Source organism: Prionailurus bengalensis, chromosome D1 (assembly GCF_016509475.1).
Source record: "Prionailurus bengalensis isolate Pbe53 chromosome D1, Fcat_Pben_1.1_paternal_pri, whole genome shotgun sequence".
Lineage (NCBI taxonomy): Eukaryota > Metazoa > Chordata > Mammalia > Carnivora > Felidae > Prionailurus > Prionailurus bengalensis.
The window spans coordinates 64,876,179-64,896,624 of NC_057346.1; the positions used below are offsets into that span (position 1 = coordinate 64,876,179).

The 20,446-nt window shown below is 44.4% G+C and overlaps 1 protein-coding gene across 1 annotated transcript in view; it reads left to right on the plus strand.

The window, feature by feature from the left end:
* The window catches only part of SYT9 (synaptotagmin 9), a 199,503-nt gene that overhangs the window by 175,806 nt on the left and 3,251 nt on the right, over positions 1-20,446 (plus strand). The gene's annotated exons all lie outside the window — the stretch shown is intronic.

Genomic DNA, 20,446 nt, shown 5'->3' on the forward strand with positions numbered 1-20,446 from the left:
TGTAAATGGGATTGATTCCTTGATTTCTCTTTCTGTTGCTTCATTATTGTTGTATAGAAATGCAACTGATTTCTGTGCATTGATTTTATATCTTGTGACTTTGCTGAATTCATGGATCAGTTCTAGCAGGTTTTTTGGTGGAATCTTTTGGGTTTTCCATATAGAGGACCATGGAGAGACAGTTCTTTTAATAGTCAGGGCTTGCCAGGCCAAATTAGTTGTCGAGACTCTGTACCTAGAGCTGGGATCCCAGAGATGTTCTCTGTACCATGGGGCCCTGGGGAAGTCCCCATTTGGAAACCAGCTTTTCCAGATGCAGCACCACTCCTGGCCAGTGTCTGGGCTCAGCCTGCCTCACCCTTCTGCACACAGTATGTGCACCTTCTAATGAAATTGCTAAAAAGTCCAACTCATGTGGCTAGCATGGCACTGACCACACGATGGGCTTCCCTCCCCACCCCTAATGTAAGCAGCAGTTACGTGGCAGCCCCAAGCTGGGAACCAGCCCCAGGCACAGCACTGCCAAGATGCCAGATGAGCCTGGAGCACCAACCCCCGCCCCGATCCTACAGCTGTGTAGCCAGGGCTGTAGGGAAGTGAAAAGCTCCCACCCAGTGATGTCATGGAGCCGGATGTCCAGTCTTTACACCCATAGGTGATCGTGGTTATTGTTGGGAAGATTATTTAACTACCTTCTAGAACTGTAAGAATTAAATGAGTTAATAAATGTAAAGCACTTATAAGAATGCCTAGTGCCTAGTGTATGCTCAATAGATACTAGTTATTATTGTCATTGTTATTAAAGGAGAAACCAGGCTCCACAGGGCTTATAGAGTCCTGGCCAGAAACACTGGGAATACCTGACCCTTCCCTTCCCAACTTCGGGACCTCTCGGAAGGGCCGATCCTCCTGTCCAGTGGTGTCCAGGCCCAGTGACATCATGACAGCTTCCTGATCCCTAAACTTAGCGTTTGGTACCACAGGTACTCGTCCTTTAAGTACCTGGATCCTGGCACTGCCCAGAGGGGAAGAAGAAAAAGCCCTCCCTGCCCACCCTCTGCAACACCCACCACAGACATGGCCCCTGTGTTGACTCCCTCAAGGAGATACAGGCAGGGGATACTCTGTGAGCTCCCCATCTAGGAACTCAAGGCTGGTCCACTGGGACCTCCCTGCTCCTCCTCCACTCTTCCTGGGTTATGTGGGGAGATGGTTCCTGCCCTGCCTCTCTGTGAGCCCACCTTGGTCTTAGTCAGTCCCCCAGGTGTCTTGTAATGATTCCTAAATAATCAAATGCCCATGCAGTGGACAGGAAGGACCTGATCCTTGAGAAGAGCTAGGGAAGGAAGCGTAGGGCACACCTTGACACTAGCACCACCTGGAATATCCACCCTGTGTCCCAGCAGAACCTGACCACGAATGTAACATGACTCTCACTCCTGGACCCAAAGGGCACCCATATCCTTTTGCTTTGGCATATGGGGTTTGGCGACTTGCGAGTGTATGTGAGGCTGCAGGACAGGTGAGAACACTGGCCAATGGAACTCAGGTTTTCCAGTGCTGTGAGATGCTATGTTTTGGGGTCTGGCCAGTCTCAACCTTATAACTAGAGCCCTTTGGAGAAGGAGACAGATGCAGCCAGCTTCCCTATGCTCCAGTGAATGCATCTGGAAATTGCCTGCCCACTACGTGTCTCACTCTGGCACCTCACCCCGATTCTGTCTTTTCCTCCTGCCCTCTCAGACTTTCTGTTACAGGTAGAACCCAAATTCCTTAGTGTGCACACAGAGGCCTTCACAACCTGACCCCTCCCTGTCTGTCTGGAGTCCCAGCCCATCACTGCCCCTTGACGTTTTATGCTCAGCCACGCCTCACTAGCTGCTTCTGGGATGTGGAGACACTGTGTTCTGTGATGTCCCTCTGCTTTTGCATGGGCTGTTCCACCCACCTGAGATACCTCCTCAGAACTACCTGCAAATGTGTACTTCCTTCAGATTCAACCCAAGTATAGCCTCCTCTATGTATACCTTTGTGATAGCTCCCATAATGGGATTTTGTCATTTCTTTTTAAGAATTTTTTAAATGTTTCTTTATTTTTGAGAGAGAGAGAGAGGGTGCAAGCAGGGGAGGGGCAGAGAGAGAGAGGGAGACACAGAATCCAAAGCAGGCTCCAGGCTCTGAGCTGTCAGCACAGAGCTGGAGGCAGGACTCGAACTCATGAACATGACATCATGACATCATGACCTGAGCCGAAGTCAGACACTTAACTGACTGAGCCACCCAGGTGCCTGCGATTTTGTCATTTCGTATTCATTTTCCTGAATAGACCATGAGCTCCTTGAGAACAGGGAGTGGATCCCATTCATCTCTGAGTCCCTAGACCCTTGTATAGGCCCCAGCAATGAGTAGGTGCGTGGTATTGGCTGAATGAGAGAGAGCCAGAGGGCCTGGCTTCCCACGTGCTCGGTGTGAGGCGTGCGGGACCCAGTTGACTGACCCCCACACTGGGTATTCTTCACTGACAGCCACTGCATGATTCCAGCAGATTTCAGTTCAAACTTCTACCCACTGAAAAGCTGAATGGAAAAGGCCCAGGTCTTGCCCCATGGCATGGGATCTCCCTCTTTGGAAGGGCTATTAGGGAAAGTCTGTAAGGTCCACAAGGAGAGAAATACAGCCGGGCTTCAGAGACCCCAGACTCCGGGATATTTCACATTTTGAGATGATTTGGTGACCTCACTTGTGCAGCTAAGGAGGCAGGAGATGGAGAGGCAGTGGGGATAGAGGCTGTGGCCTCCGGAACGTCTTCAGGGTCTGTTCTCAGAATAGCCTTTGCCATCCAAGGTGTGGTTCTCAGGTGTGGGGACCTGGCTTGAAGCTCGGGGAGGGGGGAACATCATTGCCCTTGATGGCACCTGTGAAAAGAGCACCACCACAGATCTCGGCCTCTGCGCCCTTGCCACAAGGCAGAGAACGGGGCAGTGGCACACAACGCTCCCTCTGAAGAAGAAAGCTGCCCATGTGTGCTCTTGTGCTGGCTTCAGCAAGATGACTGTGCCCATTTATTGCAATTTCATGCTGCGGTTATCTCACTTCAATCTATGCTGAAAGTGGCAACTGTACCCACTGTGTCTCCAGCATGGTGTAGTACATAGTTTTGTTTTCCAGACTTCCTGAAATCGTTCGATAAAGGGGAAAAATCTCCTCTGCTACAGAGCACAAAGAACTCTCTCAAAATAAATCACCTTTTATAGGTCCTCCAACATAATTTTGCAGCAGGGCATGCCGAGTTGGAGGCCATTTCTCCGCAGCTTTCCTGGAGAGCTGAATCTCCCTCACCACCCCCACTGTCACCACCACTGTCACAACAGCTGGGTGTGGCTTCACGATGGGATGGGTTGGCACCCAGGTGAGAGACCTACCTGGACTGGCTGTCAGTGCAGAGCAGTGGCAGGCGGGGGGCAGCAGGGGTCTTAGTCATGGCCAAGGATGTTCCTGGTTGTAGCAGGGAAGAGAGGTCGAGGGAAGGCAGGTGGTTTGACAAGAAGATGGAGAGGCAGGGGCATCAAGGAGCAAAAGAGACAGTGCCCCCACCCCAGCTTGGGACCCAGAGAACTCACAGGACAAAATGACCTTCTGCTGAGAGGACTGCAGAGCCGTGGCTTCCAGGGAGAACTTAAGGCAGGGAGGCAGGTGGAAGGTTTGAATAATGAGTCAGGGATGATAGAGGATGGCATGTGGAGAGCCCCAGAGGAGGGCTGCAGATGTTTCGGAGAGGGGGTTTGTTTGGGGAAGGGGAAGTACAGAGCAGGATATGGGTGACAGGGTAGAGAGACGAGGTGACTGGACAGTGGGGGCAGAAGGAAAGCCCCTGGCAGCTTCAGCCTCAGGGAGCAAAGTGTGCCTTCCCTGGAAGAAGTAAGGTGGCCAGGCTGTCCTGGGGGTGGGAAGATAAAGCCACAACAGCCCTGAGACCAGCTGCTCTTCGAGAGTTGTCCAAGAGGGACTTAACCTGAGCCATCTCTCATCCACGCATCCATTCATTCATTAATCACCCAGTGTTCGTGAGCCTTGCTTGGGTCTAGTGTGTCCACAGCCTTTCTACCACTTTAAACCCTTACCTGCCTGCCTGACCACCACCTCCCCTACTGCTGCCCCAGACTTTGTCCATCTAAGCTGTCAGTCACTGTCCTGCCTTCTCCCTAGTGCCGGTCGTCACCCCCCCCCCCACCCCCAACAAGCAGGAGTTCCTTACCTGTGACATAGTACCTCAGATGAGTAATAATATCACATTAGCTTGTCTACATCAAGCACCTACTCTATCCAGGGCGTGGTGCTAAGTGCTGTACATGTATCATCTAATGTCACCCTCACCCTGTGAGGTAGACGATAGCATCTCCCCAGATAAAACAACTGAAGCTGAACTAACTTTTCCAACATCATAAGGCAAAGCCATGATAGAGCTGGAATGGTAGCTTGTGTTATTTGTCCATTGTTACATGCCCTCTCTACACTTCTTAAGGGCCTTATACTCTGGTTGCTCTGGGTGAGGCCCTATGACTTGCTTTGACCAATAGACTATGGGTGGGGTCACAGCTCCAAGTGGGGGCTTTCAGAAGCATCTCCTATCTCTACTCATCCCCTTGGGCTTTTGGCATATGTCAGGGAATTGCCTAGGCCCTGGAATCAGAAGACACAGAAGCTGACTTCCACCTGTCTGGAGCCAGATCCGGCTGAGCCCAGCAGAGCCACAGACAGCCCACAGACCCATAAGCAAGAAAGACGTGTTCATTCTTATAAGCAGCGAAGACTGGGGAGTTTTTATTGCAGCAAAAGCTGACTAATGCAGATTTTTCGGATTCCTGTCCCGATGCATCTTGGGCACAGACACCAAGGCCATTCTGACTGGGTCTGGATGTGGACCTCCTCCACCCTCTTAGGAAAGGCTCTCTCTGCCTCTGTTCATCAAGCTGAGTCAGGCAGCCTATAGCTGTTCCAGTTGCTCTCTTCTTTTTCTTCCCCTCCCCTCTTCCTAGAAACAAATCTGTATGGACCTACCCAGTCTCTCAGCAAATCTCTCAAACCTGCCTCTCTGCTGGTCAGGCAGCTACATCAGTCAGACACAACTGGGTCCTCACAGGGTCAGGCAATCTATCGATCACATAGCCATCCTGGTTCTGAAAGATTCTTCCTCTGTGCTGTTGTTACGCAACTCAATTAATAACGTAAAGCTAAAACAATGCCTAAGGATTTTTGGAAAATTCTTTCATTTTCCTCCTGCTGGCTCTCATGCCCTCTCCCTTGTGACCTCACATTCCCGAATGATTTGTCATATACGTTTTTTTGCTAATTTATTTTTCAGTTGTTTTGCTTCTTCTGTTTCTCCCCCACCTAATCAGCTGCTGCTTCAATATAACCGAAATTTTCAAAAACCAGTAGGACATGCAGTGAACAATATGCAGTAAAATTGATTAACTGAAACCCTTTAAAAAAAAAAGTCCTAAAAGCTAATGGACTACTCTTTTTTTTTTATTTTAGCAGTCCTGTTACGTTCTGTGGGGTTTTCCCGCAAATGTGTTTTTATTTTTTTTTTCAACGTTTATTTATTTTTGGGACAGAGAGAGACAGAGCATGAACAGGGGAGGGGCAGAGAGAGAAGGAGACACAGAATCGGAAACAGGCTCCAGGCTCTGAGCCATCAGCCCAGAGCCCGACGCGGGGCTCAAACTCAAGGACCACGAGATCGTGACCTGGCTGAAGTCGGACGCTTAACCGACTGCGCCACCCAGGCGCCCCATGTTTTTAAATGTTGTATTCTGATAAGACTAAACTTTGTAGCGGCAAAGATTTGATTCCTTCAAAGTAGAACATGATTTTCTCTTAATGCCAAAGGCTCTGAAGTGAAAATTTATGTGTTGCTTATGCAGCATTCCTTCTTCTGATAAAATAATCCCATTTGCCTTGAGGACCCACCCTACCTCCCTCTCTGCCCCTGTGGTTTGGGAGGACGTAACCACACTCTCTGCTCCAGGAATGTGTCTGTGTCCCCCCAGGCTGTGTCCGGTCAGCACACTCCGGCATTGATTCATTGGTCACATTGGTGATGTGATCTAATTTAGGCCCAGAGAGTGGGCCCAGGGAGGGAGCTGACAGGAGTGTGAGCTGGGAAGACACTCCAAACTTTGTTCCTCTAAACCCCAAGGGCTGGCCGTTGGCACGTTTATCATCAGTTCCTATGCCAGTCTTCAGCTGTCCTGATGTCTGCCTTCCCACATTCATTCAGCCAGCATTCACTGAGCACCTGCTGCGTGCCAAATGCTGTTCCAGACACCGGGAATGCAGTGTTGAATGTAAAACTCGCATTCTGATGGAAGGAGGCAGACAAACCGTGAACATGTAAACAAATGGGTCATGATAAGTTCAAAGATGAACATACAACAGAGAAATATGATGGGGTGAATGGAGCCACCTTGGTGTTGGGAAGTGACACTAACAGGGACCTGGGACAAGAAGCAGACCACAGAACAAAGACTTGAGAAGAGCAGAGAGGAGGTGGTGTAGCCAGGACAGGGAGTCCCAGGGATTCTGGGTTCAGTCAAGGGGAGTGGCTGCCCCTGGGGTTTCTACTCCCCCACCCCTCATCGTGAGCCCCAGGGGACTAGAATGGAGCTCAGTCTCCTCAGCCTGTCCACTCTGCTGGCTCATCTTGTCTCCCAGGCCAGGTGCTCAGGGCAGAGCTATGAGAGTTCAGCTTCTTCACAGGTAACATCAACCCCTAATTCATGCAGGAAGAACCACCTTTCCCAGTACTCTCTCCATCCTTGGTCACTTTTCTCCCTTCTCCCTGAATTTCCAGCCCCTTTGATGAAAGTCCCGGGTCCTCAGGTCCTACCTGTCTGAGCCTCTGCCCTTTGTGTCTGCCCTTGTTAATTTCCTTTCCCCATACCACTCAGCAATTCTATGTCTCATCAGTCCTGCTTGTTGCTTACTTTCTGCCCCAAGTCGCGCTCCTGGTTTCTCTGCTGGTCATTGTCAGAGGTCTCTGACCTGCTTCTTCAAGCCCACAGCCTCTCCCTACGCTGCTTACCCCCAGCATGGACCCAGCTCCTCTGCAATTCCCCAAAGCACAGCTAGCGCCCGGCGCCAGTGTTTAATGAAATCTTCCTAAGGGCTGGGGGTGACAGGAATGACTGCAAGACCAACAGATCATAAGAAACTGAAAATCCTCTATCAGGGAAAGAAACATCCACCTCAGGTCATAGTTGTCTCTGCCAGTGGGAACCTGCCTGCAAGGAAGACACTTTACTTCATTAAGCAGAACAATACAGCCTCTCAGGCCAAGGTAAGGTCTGGGCCTTTAAGCTCCCCAAGGGACTCCTACCCCCAAGAGCTTTTCCCCCAGGGCCTTGCAAATACTCCTATAGGCGATTCCTGCAGCAGGGAGCTGGGCCGACTGGAAACACAAAGCTGAAGTCAGCTGTCTTTCCACTGCCAAGTGGTGAGTGTGCCTGGAGGGGCTCCTGGTTCTAATTTACGCAAAGGCCCAGTGTTAACAGCACTGTGCAGAGAGAGGCATTCCATGGCCAACTATCAGTCAGATTTTTCAGAAAAGAGCAGATACTCAAATCACAGAAAAGTGTGCTGATAGGTGTTTTTGTTTGGTTTTGGTTTTGCTTTTGCTTTTTTTTTGGATGTTGTGGGAAGCTGAGATGAAAAGTTAATGGTAGGGGGGCACCTGGGTGGCTCAGTTGGCTAAGCATCCGACTCTTGATTTTAGGTCAGGATCTCACAGTTTGTGGGATCGAGCCCCGAGTCGGGCCCTATGCTGATAGCACAGAGACTGCTTGGGATTTTCTCTCTCCCTCTCTCTCTCTGTCTGCCCCTCCCCCACTCATGCACACATGTTCACACACTCTCTCTCGCTCTCTCTCTCAAAATAGATAAGTAAACATTAAAAAAAAGTTAATGGTAGGAATAATACCCAAAATGTTGATATTGTGAATAACTTAATATAAGCCTCTAAATCTCTGGGGGAAAGAAAGTGTCTTATGTCATAACCTCTTTTCAAACAACAAACATATTTAAGGATCTCTCTCTCACACAGAAAACTAAGCTATAAGATATTATATTATTTTTAAATTACCACATATTTAATGGACTTTTCAAAACGTAGTTCTGTTCAACCTATTAGATGTATTTATTCCATACAACGACATCCCAGTGTTTAAGCTAATTCTGAGAACTTCTCCTAAGTTAAGGGAAACACATTCATAATCACAGAGAAGGAAAAGGGAGCATGATAGGCCTGAGTAATTTATGGGGGAGACCCCTGCTTGAGGCCACCATGCAGTGGGTATTTTCTCTCTCATGGTATTGCAATAGACTATGAATTCTACAGCTGTTCTCTTTGGCCTGTGTAAACTCAGTGTGGTTGACCATCTCCTGGGTCATACCTGCTGAAGGGAGTATCCACCACTCAGTTCAGTGAGGCTGGTCCCAACAGGTGCCCGGGAAGGAGGTCCCCCTCAGTGCCTGCCCTCCCTCCCTTAGGTAGTCTATGCTACCAATGTCCACAGCCCCTCGGTTGTTTCCTTCTCATTTTAAGCCACTCTCCTTAGGCAGGAGAACTCAGATTTTACCAGGTCTCCCTCCTTCAAAAGCTTCCACTGGCTGGCCATGCCTATTTATAGTGCCTAAATTAATTTTCTATTTTTCACCTTTTCTCCTGATGCTTCCTTAACCTGCTGTACCTTTCCTCTACATTCTTACCATATAAATCCTACATAATCCTCAGTGTTTAATAAGTGCCACCTCCTCTGTGAAGTCTTAAGTGAACTACACCCCACTTAGAATGAAGTGCTCCCATGATACTGTGATTGTGATTCATATTGATCACTTACTGCCTCTAGCTTTTGCTTTCTAGTGCATTAGAGTCATCTGTCTTCTCTCTTGACTGTGAACCCCTTGAGGTCTGAGATTACACTTCCTCCCCATGGTGAAAAGTAGGGGCTTTCATTATTCACCCAGTTGATGTATTTAGCTGGCATGAGCTCATTGCTGGATCTTTACTGCAGAGGGTGATTGAGCCTTTCCTCTGTGGTCCCTAGAGAAGTTTCCAGAATGTGATCATCAACAGGCAGGAGGGGGACTGGTCAGTGTGAGAGTCCTGAGGGAGGATTGAGACACATAGAGTCTGCACAGCTCTTCAAAGTGGGTAGAAGCACTCAGAGGGGAGGGTACAAGTCACCCACACGTGCAGCAGGCCAAATGCGTCTCCCTTCAAGGTCTCCCTTATGTCAGGCAAATAAAAGCTAGAGGATACTGGGGTCTTGTTGTTTAGCCAGAAAATGCCTACCATCTGTAAGTGGTAATGGTGATATCCTGGAGTCAATTTCACAGGTGAGCAGATCGAACATCCATTTTATTGTATACTAAACATTGGTGGGTTGGGTTGTAGTTATGACTCTTCATTCATTATCTCTTTGGTATTTATATTTCTTGCTCTTCATTATTTTTCAGAGTTCCATGTGTCCCTTTTTAGGAAATTCTGAATGTAAATGCTCTCATCCTGTCTCAGAACCAGCCAAATAGAGCTCTCAGGAGCCAAAACCAGCTACCTCCTCCCCACTGACCAACACTTCTGCAAGGCCAGGGTAAATGAGGACTATAAAGGCAAGAGGGGTGCTTCACCTGCTCCTACATGGTTGCTCCACCCTGGTTTCCCTGCTGTCCTATCCAGTCTCTGCACTGCTTGCAGGGTCCAAGTCCTAAAGTACAAATCTGACCACTTCAATAGCTGCCCTTTGTTCAGATCAAGATCAGGTCCCCTATCTTGCTATCCATGGTCCTCTGTGACCCTGCATCCATCTCCTCCTTGTACTTTATGTTGATGCCATGCCCACTATCTGGTGGCCCACCCCATACTTTTTGTTCACCCCCATGCCCTTGCTCCTGATTTGACTTCTTGTGCTGTCCTTGCTACCTCTCTTTGCTTGGCTACATCCAGCTCATCTTTTAAGCATCTGATCAGTTGTCATCTTCTTTAGGAAGCATTCTGGAGATCCTCCTACTAGGTGTTAAATGTCTCCTGTATGTGTTCTCGCCCATTGGTCCCCTGTGCCTACCCCTACCATAGCATTTGGTGCCACTTGATATTATTTGTGTACGTGTCATCTGCAGTACAGCCAGCTGCTCCTTGAGGATAGCAATTGTTATTCATCATTGTATAACCAGTACCTGGCAAAGTACCTGGCACAAAGTCAGCATTGAATAAATTCTTGTTGGATAGAATTCCAATTTCTTCTATCTTACAGCTTGGAAAGTGATTGTTGATTTCTTAGATGGACTCTGCATGTCATATTTTCAAAACTACAGCTACAGTGGTTCTATTAATTTATAAAAGTAACCCAGTGTTAGCTCTGAAAACCAAAGAAGCTCCACTTTCTTGAGGAGAAAATGAGCTCTACCTACCTTCCAGCTCTCAGTTCTCCAAGTGCAAGGCAGCACCTGTGAGAATTACAGTAATGCCGAGTTCCCAGTCTTTGTCTCAGGTGAGATTTGTGACAACAAAAATGCCCAGAGCGTTCTCATAAAGGTCTCTGTGACAGAATCATCTTAATTTAAAAAACAGATGGGGGGGGGGGGGTACCTGGGTGGCTCAGTCAGTTGAGTGCCCCATTCTTTATATCAGGTCAGGTGATGATCTCAGGATCGTGGAATTGAGAACTGCAACATGGAGACTGCTTAAGATTTTCTCTCTCCCTCTCCCTCTGCCTCTCCCCCCAATCAAAAATTAAAATAAGACAAGACAAGGCAAAATAAAATAAAATAAAATTAAATTAAATTAAAATAAAATAAAATAAAATCTAGTCACTTTAAAAAAAACAAACAAAACAAAAGAGGTTGGAAGAACCATGACCATGTCCTCTAGAATTTCTCCATGTTTGGACTTAATGATGCTGGCTGCTTATCTCTGCAATCTTTCAAGATGCCTCTTTGCATTATTTGCATCATTTACTGTCTATATTGTGACATTCTATTCAAGTCATACTCAGTCAAGTTTCCTTTAAAACAATCACTTTGCAGAAGGATGTGGGGGATTTAATCATTTCTTTATCAACAAATATTGATTACCTACAATGGGTATACATCTGTGAGAAAAAATAGACAAAAATTCTTACCCTAGTGGAGCTTAATTCTAGCAGGAAAACCAGAAAAGAAACATCGTAAGTGAGCATATTCTGTATTATTGAAGCTAATAGTCACTAATCAATAAAATGAAAAATAAAATAGGGCAAGTAAGGGGGGGACCAGAAGTATGGTAGTGGTTTTTTTGGTTTGTTGGTTGGTTGGTTGGTTGGTTGGTTGGTTGGTTGTGTTTTGTTTTGTTTTGTTTTGTTTTTTAAGAGAGGGGGTGGTAATTTTAATAGAGATAACATAGCTCTCTCATGGAGAATTAAAACATCTGAGCAAAGGAGATGAGGGAGGAAGTCACATGTGTGTGCAGGCTGATGGGGGATGACCAATACAAAGGCCTTAGGGAAGTTTGTACATGGAACACTGAAAACAATGTGGGGGTTGCAAGGGTGAGGGAGGGAAATAAGAGATGAGATCAGAAAAGTAAGAGGTGGGCAGGGCTCAGATCACATAAAACCTCATAGATCTCTATAAGGATTCTAGTTTATACTCTGAGATGAACAGGAAGCCATTGCAGGATTGTTGAGAGATGTGGGTGTGCCTGGGTGGCTCAGTCGGTTAAGCATCCCAACTTCGGCTCAGGTCATGATCTCATGGTTCGTGGGTTTAAGAGAGATGTGATGTGATCTGAGGTCATAAGTGATCCCTTTGATTCTGTGTTGGGAATAGACTGTAGGGGGCAGGGGTATAAGGGGGGAAATCCTCTAGGAGTCTGCTGCTATTATCCAGACAGAAACAGTATAGGCTTGGACTGGTGTAGAAGTGGGGTAATGGTGAGAAGTGGTTACATTCTGGATATATTTTTGGAAGGAGACCTATAGGATTTCCTGATGTAGAGTATGACAGAGGGAAGTGAAGGATGATTTCAATATTTTGGGTCTGAGCACCTGGAAGTGAACTGAGAAAGACAGCAGCAGGTCAAGCACCTGTTCAGGGCAATCAGATATTGAATATCTACAGGGAGACATCAAGTGGAAGTTAGATGCGGAAATCTAGAATTCCAGAGAAAGGTCAAACTGATGTTGTAAAGATGGTTGACATATAAATGGAGAAGAGAAGAAGTCCAAGGATTAAAAACTGGGACATTCCAACACTTAAAGCTAGGAAAAAAGAGAAACCAACAGAGACTGAGAAGGAGAAAGTCATTGAAATGGTTAGAAAACCAGGAGTGTCCAAAGACAAGAGAGAAGAAATTGTTTCCAGGAGAAGGGAGTTATCAGATCTGTCAAAGGTTACCAATAAGTCAAATAAGATGAAGACTGAGAATTGACATGGACTTTATCAATGTGCTGGATATTGGTGACATGGGATACTGCATTAATGGTGTCCTTCCAAAATGCTAATCTACCCACAATCTTTTTTGGAAAGAATCTTTGCAGATATATTCAGTTACATTAAAATAAGGTCTTATTGGATTAGGATCATCCTTAAATTCAATGACTAGTGTCCTTATGATAAGAAGACCATGTGAAGACACAGAGAGAGCTAGCAAGGAGAATGCAGTGTGACAGCGGAGCAGAGATGGTGGAGTGATGCAACCAACAGCCGAGGAACACCATGATGGTTGGCAACCACCAGAAGCCAGGAAGAAGCCAGGGAAGGATTCTTCTGTAGAGTCTTTAGAAAGAGCACAGCCCCAATGACACCTTGAATTCAAACTTCTGGCCTCCATAACTGTGAGCGAATAAATTCCTATTATTTTAAGTCCCCCAGTTTGTTGTATTTTGTTATGAAAGCCCTAGGAAATGGCACTTGATGCCTCAGCTTGGGCTGCCGTGACAAAATACCACAGACTGGGGGGCTTACACCACAGACATCTATTTCTCACAGTTCTGGAAGCTGGAAGTCAAAGATTAGGTACCCCCAAGGTTGGGTTCTGGTGAGGACTCTCTCCCTCACTTGTAGATGGCTGCTTTCTCACTGTGTCTTTACATGGCAAGTGGAAAGAGAAGAAGAGCACCAGCTCTCTGATGTCTCTTATATGGTGTGCTAATCCCATCATGATGACCCCATCCTTGGGACTTCATCTAACCCTAACTACCCTGCAAAGATCCCATCTACAAATACCATCACGTTGGAGGTTAGGGCTTCAATATATGAATTTTGTGGGGTATACAATTCATTCCATAGCACTTGGTAAAGTAGTCCTTTTACATCTTTGTTCCTTGATTTCCTCGTCTGTAAAATGGGGATAATAATAGTACCCACCTCAGAGAAGTGTGGTGAGGAGAAAAGGAATTCATAGATGTAATATTCTTAGAACAGTACATACTAAATGCTATATATGATATTAGCTATTACAATGATTTATGAAACTAATCATTTCGTTTTGAAATTAAAGTACTCATTTTCATTTTTTCCATGTTTAATTCTCAATTAGTTCACTAATTTGACAGATTATATTTCCCTAAGCTGCTAAACACTGATTTCACACTTAATCAAATTCTCTTAAACATTTCAAATTAAAGAAAAGACCTTATACATCTAGCAAGTAAAATTCTCCTAATACTTAAACACTGTTTAAGCAATTGATTGGCTAATTTCCCTAAACATTTCAAACTGAAGTCACAAATCTAAAGAGTGATTACATCAAACACTTCAAACATCTAACACAGTAGGTGTTAAACAAAATGGTTCTCAAGCACTGTTAACTCTTCCAATGCTAATAAATACAATCATATACTTTTAGATTAAACTACTTTAAGCATTTCAACATCTTAGAAAATAAATTTCTAAACTTAGTATATTGGATTTTCCTGAGCATTTAAATGTTCAGTAAATTTAACAAGTCAACTTTTCCTAAATGTATCTATTAAAATCATAAATCCTGTAATTTTTAATATATTATTATAAGCACTTACCTCAACATAAAGCAGAACTGTGATAACAAAATGTGTTCTTACACTCAAATAAATATAACTTACACAAAAAAGCATCATTACTTCATTGTTTGGAATTCTTGTTTGTTATACCTTGCTGGTGTTACAAAGTTAATTTTCTAAATAATACGATCAGAATTACCAAGTCTTTGGTAGCACCTGAGATTACAGATGGCCATTGAGAGGTCCAAGTCCCAAACTGCAAAGGTAGGATACCTGTGCATGGACATGGGGAAGGGCATGGATGGCCCCCTGGAATATTTCACCAGAGCTGTGCTTTAGCAAGGCAAGTCCCTTCTTATGTTGGCTTATAGTTGGCTTCTAGCTGTACTGTCAGTGGGAGAACACCATGCTTTTTTAGTGGGATTGCATGTCACAATCCAGTGCATCTCATATATCCTAGGAAGCTTTCAACTTTCACCCTGACCCAGTTTTTTTTATAACTTTTTTCCTTTTTCTTCTCCGACTTGGGAAAATGGAATCCTGTACACATGCACATGTGCGAAAGTACGCGTGCGCGCGCGCACACACACACACACACACACACACAGTCTCTCCCCCCCCCACACACACACACATAGCAATTTCAATCAGGCTTCTTGATGAGACTTCATTTACTCTCTTTTCTTCATCAGTGGCCTGTTTCTCTAGCCATTTACTGACAACTGCAAGCTCTTAAAGATAGGGTGTGCATTGGTCATCTTTGTGTTTCTAGTGGTCCTCACATTTGCCTGGTGCTCCATAAATGTTTGTTGAATGAATTAATGAATAAATGTAACAAATTATAAACTCGGAGTAACAAACTCCAAATATCAGCTCAACTCCCATCAGGTAGAGTAAGCTTTGCCTTGCAATAATTCACTAACTTGGCCCTTCATCTGGAAACTGTGACAGGACTCCCCTATACCTTTTTAATGACACCTCACTTATAGCCCTTGCTTCCTGCTTGTTTCTGATGAACCTTCTCAGTAACAATGTACATGTCACACATGCCGCCACCATTCACCACCTTTCCCCTCAAGGTTGACTTCACAGTGGATGTTAATACACTTTCCTATGAAGTCTGTACTGTTCAGAATTATCCTCTGAATTGGAAATCCTTTTTGGAAAGACTCTGTGATGGGGTGCCTGGGTGGCTCAGTCAGTTAAGCATCCAACTTCGGCTCAGGTCATGATCTCACAGTTCGTGGTTTGGAGCCCTGCATTGAGCTGTTAGCTCAGAGCCTGGAGCCTGCTTTGTATTCAGTGTCTCCTTCTCTCTCTGTCCCTACCCCACTCATGCTCTGTCTCTCTCTCTCTCTCTCTCTCAAAAGTACAAATAAACATTAAAAAAAATAAATAATAAATTTTTAAAAAGGCGCCATGATGTAGTTGGCATTCAGGGTATGATAATTTGCTGTCCTGGGCATGGTACTTAAGAGCATACATTATGAACCCGTAAACACATGATAACAGATCCTGGCTCTGCCATTCACTACCTTTGTTATTTGGCCTTTCTCAGACTCAGTTACCTCTGTAAAAATGTAACTGTAATATTTATCCCAGAGGGTCCAGGCAAGCATTGAATGAAGTAAGCCATGCAAAGCTCTTAGGATAGAGAAGAGCACTTGAGTGCCCCACAAATAGTAGTTACTACCCAAGTGGACTCTCCTTTTCCAGCTATCACCCCAGTCTCTTGATAAAAGAATAGTCACATTCACCCTGCTTTATTTCTTTAACATGATTCTTAAAAGGGTGAGGGGCAATGAAGAATAAAGAATGCCCGCTTCGGGGAAAGAAAAAAGAAGCTAATCATATTGTAAGCAGGAGGGCCTGATGTTTCTTCATATATTTCCAAAGCAGTGCTAAGTAATAGTCAACAAAATCATGAGATTTTTGTGATTTTTAAATAAAAATTTTAAATACAAGCTTAACAATAATAAGCCCATGTAAGATTGAATCATGTAATGAGTCACTTCAATTTTTGACAAGCCTCTTAGTTCAAAGCCCTTAGATACTTCCTGTAATCAAAACCCATTTTCAAATTCACAGGAAGATATTATCTAATGATCCACTCAGTCTTTTCATGTTCTTAATTTGGGGTCAGTTTCAATGGCCTGTCTCACATCAGCTGTCATTTTTGTGATCGAAATGTCACTTCACATTACGGTTTTCATTGAGACAGTTCTCATCTTTGGTTTCAATTCAATTTAATTCAAATCGGATCTGTATGTCTCAGGACAATTCAATTCACTTAAATTCCCCTCTGTTCTGATAAGATTGTACCCACTACTTCCTGTTGATGCCACTGAAGTTCCTGATACCTTCCAAGCCCCTGGTGCTTCCTGGGAGGGCACTGGTCTGATAACAAGGACACTGCTGCTTCTGCCCACTGAGATGGGCCTGGTGCCAGCCCTGGAACCAGCTAGGCCAGACTTATGGCCACCAATGTTTGTGCTGCCACTGCTGTCTCTAGTGTTGGTGCTGTCAGTCTCTACCACCCCATCCCCCCACCAAAGCCCTACTGGGTCAGTACTCTTCTGAACTGTAGAAAAATCTTTCCTTACGCTTTATTTTATAGAAATCTGGGCTGAGAAACAGCTCATTAGGTAGTAAGAGTATGGGAAGTTGTTGTAATTTACTTCGTTTTCTTTGGTTTTGTTGAGCTTTTCCAGTCTTTCCCCCCACAAAAGACAAACAAAAGAGGTTGGGCCACAGCACAATTCACCCATGCCACACTCAAAACTACCCTTCCCTTGTAACAACTGAACTACTTTTTCCACACCTGAATTGTATATCTGGCTTTCCCCAGGAAAAGTTCATTTCCAAGAAGCTTCTCTTGCAAGACCCCTGGCAGAGACGACCACACCACCATTCCACCAGACATCAAAACTCCTTTATCCTGTCACCTTGTGGGCTGGAAGACCAAAAACATTCTGGGGCCTTCATGGCACTGTCCAGAGTAAGAACACAAAGGATACTGGGAGCAGACAGGATCAGGGCCCAGAAAATAAACCCAACCATAGAAGAGGGAGATCCAGCTAAAGAAGAGAATAGGCACCCCACAGTATTCCCAGGGGCTGTGTTTGATTCCAGTTTTCCACAAGGAAACTCACCAAGTGAGCAAAACCCAGCTGTGGAGGTCAGGTCAGAGCTGCCGTATAATTTGGCCATTTGGCTGCTTCAAATGGAGAGGAGAAACTAAGGTCAGAACAGGGAAGACTGAGGTTGTGCATAAAATTGAGGGGGCAAATGAAGTACATGGGCAGGTCACTAGCCGGGGGAATCCAAATGGAGTAGTAAGGTTGGAAGCTGTAAGTGGGCTGTGGTATCTGCTGCATGCTACTGGCTCAGACTAGGGTTTCTTAGTGTTCCTTCTGATTTAGAGTATCTAGAAAACCAAGGCAGAAGCTCAGATGTATAGACTGGACTTACAGAGTGAATTTAGGAACAATGTAATTGCTGAAGCATAGACTTTGAAGTTACAAGTCTTGGGTTCAAATCCTAGCTCTGACTCATAGTAACAGTATGGCTTTGGGCAGATTAATCTTTCTATATTTTTATGTCCTCCAGTAAAGAGCCTCATAGGGTCCTTTTAAGGATTTGTAAAGTGCATATCTGAGCACCTGGCACATAATAGGTACTCAAAACCTGAGGGAATATGGCACGTGGCCTAGTTGGCTAATAGCACAATTAATTCTTTGGTGAGGCTAAGCCTGTTGACAGTTTGCCTTCCCAAATAAGGAAAGACTCAGGGACTGGCAAGCTGGGCCTGCAGGTATGGGTCTCACAGCTGAGAGAAGGGGCTCTGAAAAGATCCTGCAGGATGTGGGTGGTAGGCTGGGAAGGAGAGCCATTCATGGGGTGCTCCAGAGCATTAGCTGGTCTGGGAAGGTTGTTTTGAATCACAATATAAGACAAATATCCATTCACAGTTTCCTCCTAGACTCAGGAAGGAACATCCCTTTCCCAGGGGTATGGGTGTGCCCAAGCCCAGGCACACACTTTACATTCGACGGTCACAGTCTGTCTACAGTGTATGCTCTAGCTTTTATTGCTCTAAGTTATAGCCTCACATGTGAACATTTGATCCTTGAAATGCAGTCCATGTATTCTAGTTTCACAATGTTTGTGAATCTCCCATAGTTAATATGTATATTTTTTGTTATTGCTGTGTCCTTGGGACTGATTCCAGTTTTCTTTCTCTCTGGGACAGCAGCATTAATACCCCTAATCTATACTGGAAGATGCCCTGAGTTTAAATTAAATTGATGCTCCACTGAGTGTAAAACATGAGAGATCCTGCTACTCTAAGTCTGGACTCCACTGAAAGAGCCCATCCTTCACAGCTTGAAGAAAAGGAATGGATGTGGCACTGCACAGACGCCCCTCTCTCCTCCCCAGCCTTACTTCCTCCCCTTCTATTCCTGACTCCAAATTCTGCCACTTCCTCCAATGGGCCAAACATACACCTTTCCTGCTTTTGTGCCTTTGCACAAACTCTTTCCTCTGCCCAAATTGGCCTTCCCTCCTTCTCTCCTGATGGACTCCCCTTTAGCCTAAACAGCCCAGCTTGACTTATCTTTCAGAATCCTCTCTGTAGACCTCCCCAATCCCCTTGTCCTTCCCTATGCATTTTATGTACAACTCTGTCACTCAGCTTCTCACATTCTAACTTCTCCCCCTGTGAGCCCTTTGAAAAGGCAGCATGTGTCTCACTCATGATATGTATATCCCCAGCAACTATCACAGTGTCTAGCACTTATTTGGTGCACATTAAAAAATGTATGGGTGATTTGTAGTATATCTTGAAATCTAGAATTCTAATACCTCCAGCTTTGTTCTTCTTCTTTATTTACTTATTTATTTTTTGAGAGAGAGAGAGAGACAGAGTAAAGCAGTGGAGGGGCAGAGAGAGAGGGAGACAGATCCAAAGCAGGCTCTAGGCTCTGAGCTATCAGTACAGAGTCCAATGCAAAGCTTGAACTCATGAATTGTGAGATCATGACCTGATCTGAAATCAGATGCTTAACCAACTGAGCCACCTAGGCATCCCTTCAGCTTTGTTCTTCTTTCTCAAGATTGCTTTGGCTATTCAGGGTCTTTTGTGGTTCCATACAAATTTTAGCATTATTTGTTCTAGCTCTATGAAAAATGTTGTTGGTATTTTGATAGGGATTGAATTGAATCTGTAGATTGCTTTGGATGGTATGGACATTTTAATAATATTAATACTTCCAACCCATGAGCATTGGAATATCTTTCCACTTGTTTGTGTTGTCTTCAATTCCTTTCATCGGTGTTTTAGTTTCAAAGTACAGGTCTTTACCTCCATGGTCGTGTGACCATGCTAGGTATTTTATTCATTTTGGTGTAATTGTAATGGGGATTGTTTTCTTAATTTTTCTTTATGCTACTTTGTTATTAGTGTATAAAAATGCAACACCTCTCTGTATATTAATTTTGTATCCTGAAACTACTGAATTCATTTATCAGTTCTAATAGTTTTTTGGTAGAGTCTTTAGGGTTTTCTCTATACAGTATCCTGTCATCTGCAGATAGTGAAAGTTTTATTTCTTTTTACCAGTTTAGATGCCTTTTATTTCTTTTTTGTTTGATTGCTACAGCTAGGACTTCCAATACTATGTTGAATAAAAAAGTGGTAAGAGTGGATATTCTTGTCTATTTTCTGATCTTAGAAGAAAAGCTCTCAGTTTTTCACTATTGAGTATCATATTATCAGTGAGTTTGTCATATATAGCCTTTATAATGTGGAGATATATTCCCTCTAAACCCCAAAAAGTGTGGTACAGATACAAAAATAGACCCATGGATCAATGGAACAGAATAGAGAGCCCAGAAATAAACCCATGCTTATATAGTCACTTAATCTATGACAAAGGAGGCAAGAATATGCAAAGGGGAAAAGACAGTCACTTCAATAAATGATACTGGGAAAACTGGACTGCTACATGCAAAAGAATGACACTGGACCACTTTCTTATACTGTGCACAAAAATAAACCCAAAATGAATGAAAGACCTAAATGTGAGACCTGAAACCATAAAACTTCCAGAAGAAAATATAGGCAGTAATTTCTTTGACATTGGCCTTAGCAACATTTTTCTAGATATGTCTCCTCACGCAAGGGAAACAAAAGCAAAAATAAACTCTTGGGACTACACCATAATAAATTTTTGAACAGTGAAGGAAACCATCAACAAAACAAGAAGGCAACTTATGGATGGGAGAAGATATTTACAAATGATATGTCCAAAAAGAGGTTAATATGCAAAATATATAGATAACTCCTATAATTCAGTACCAAAAACTCCACAAATAATCCTATTACAAAATGAGCAGAGGACCTGAATAGACATTTTTCTAAAGAA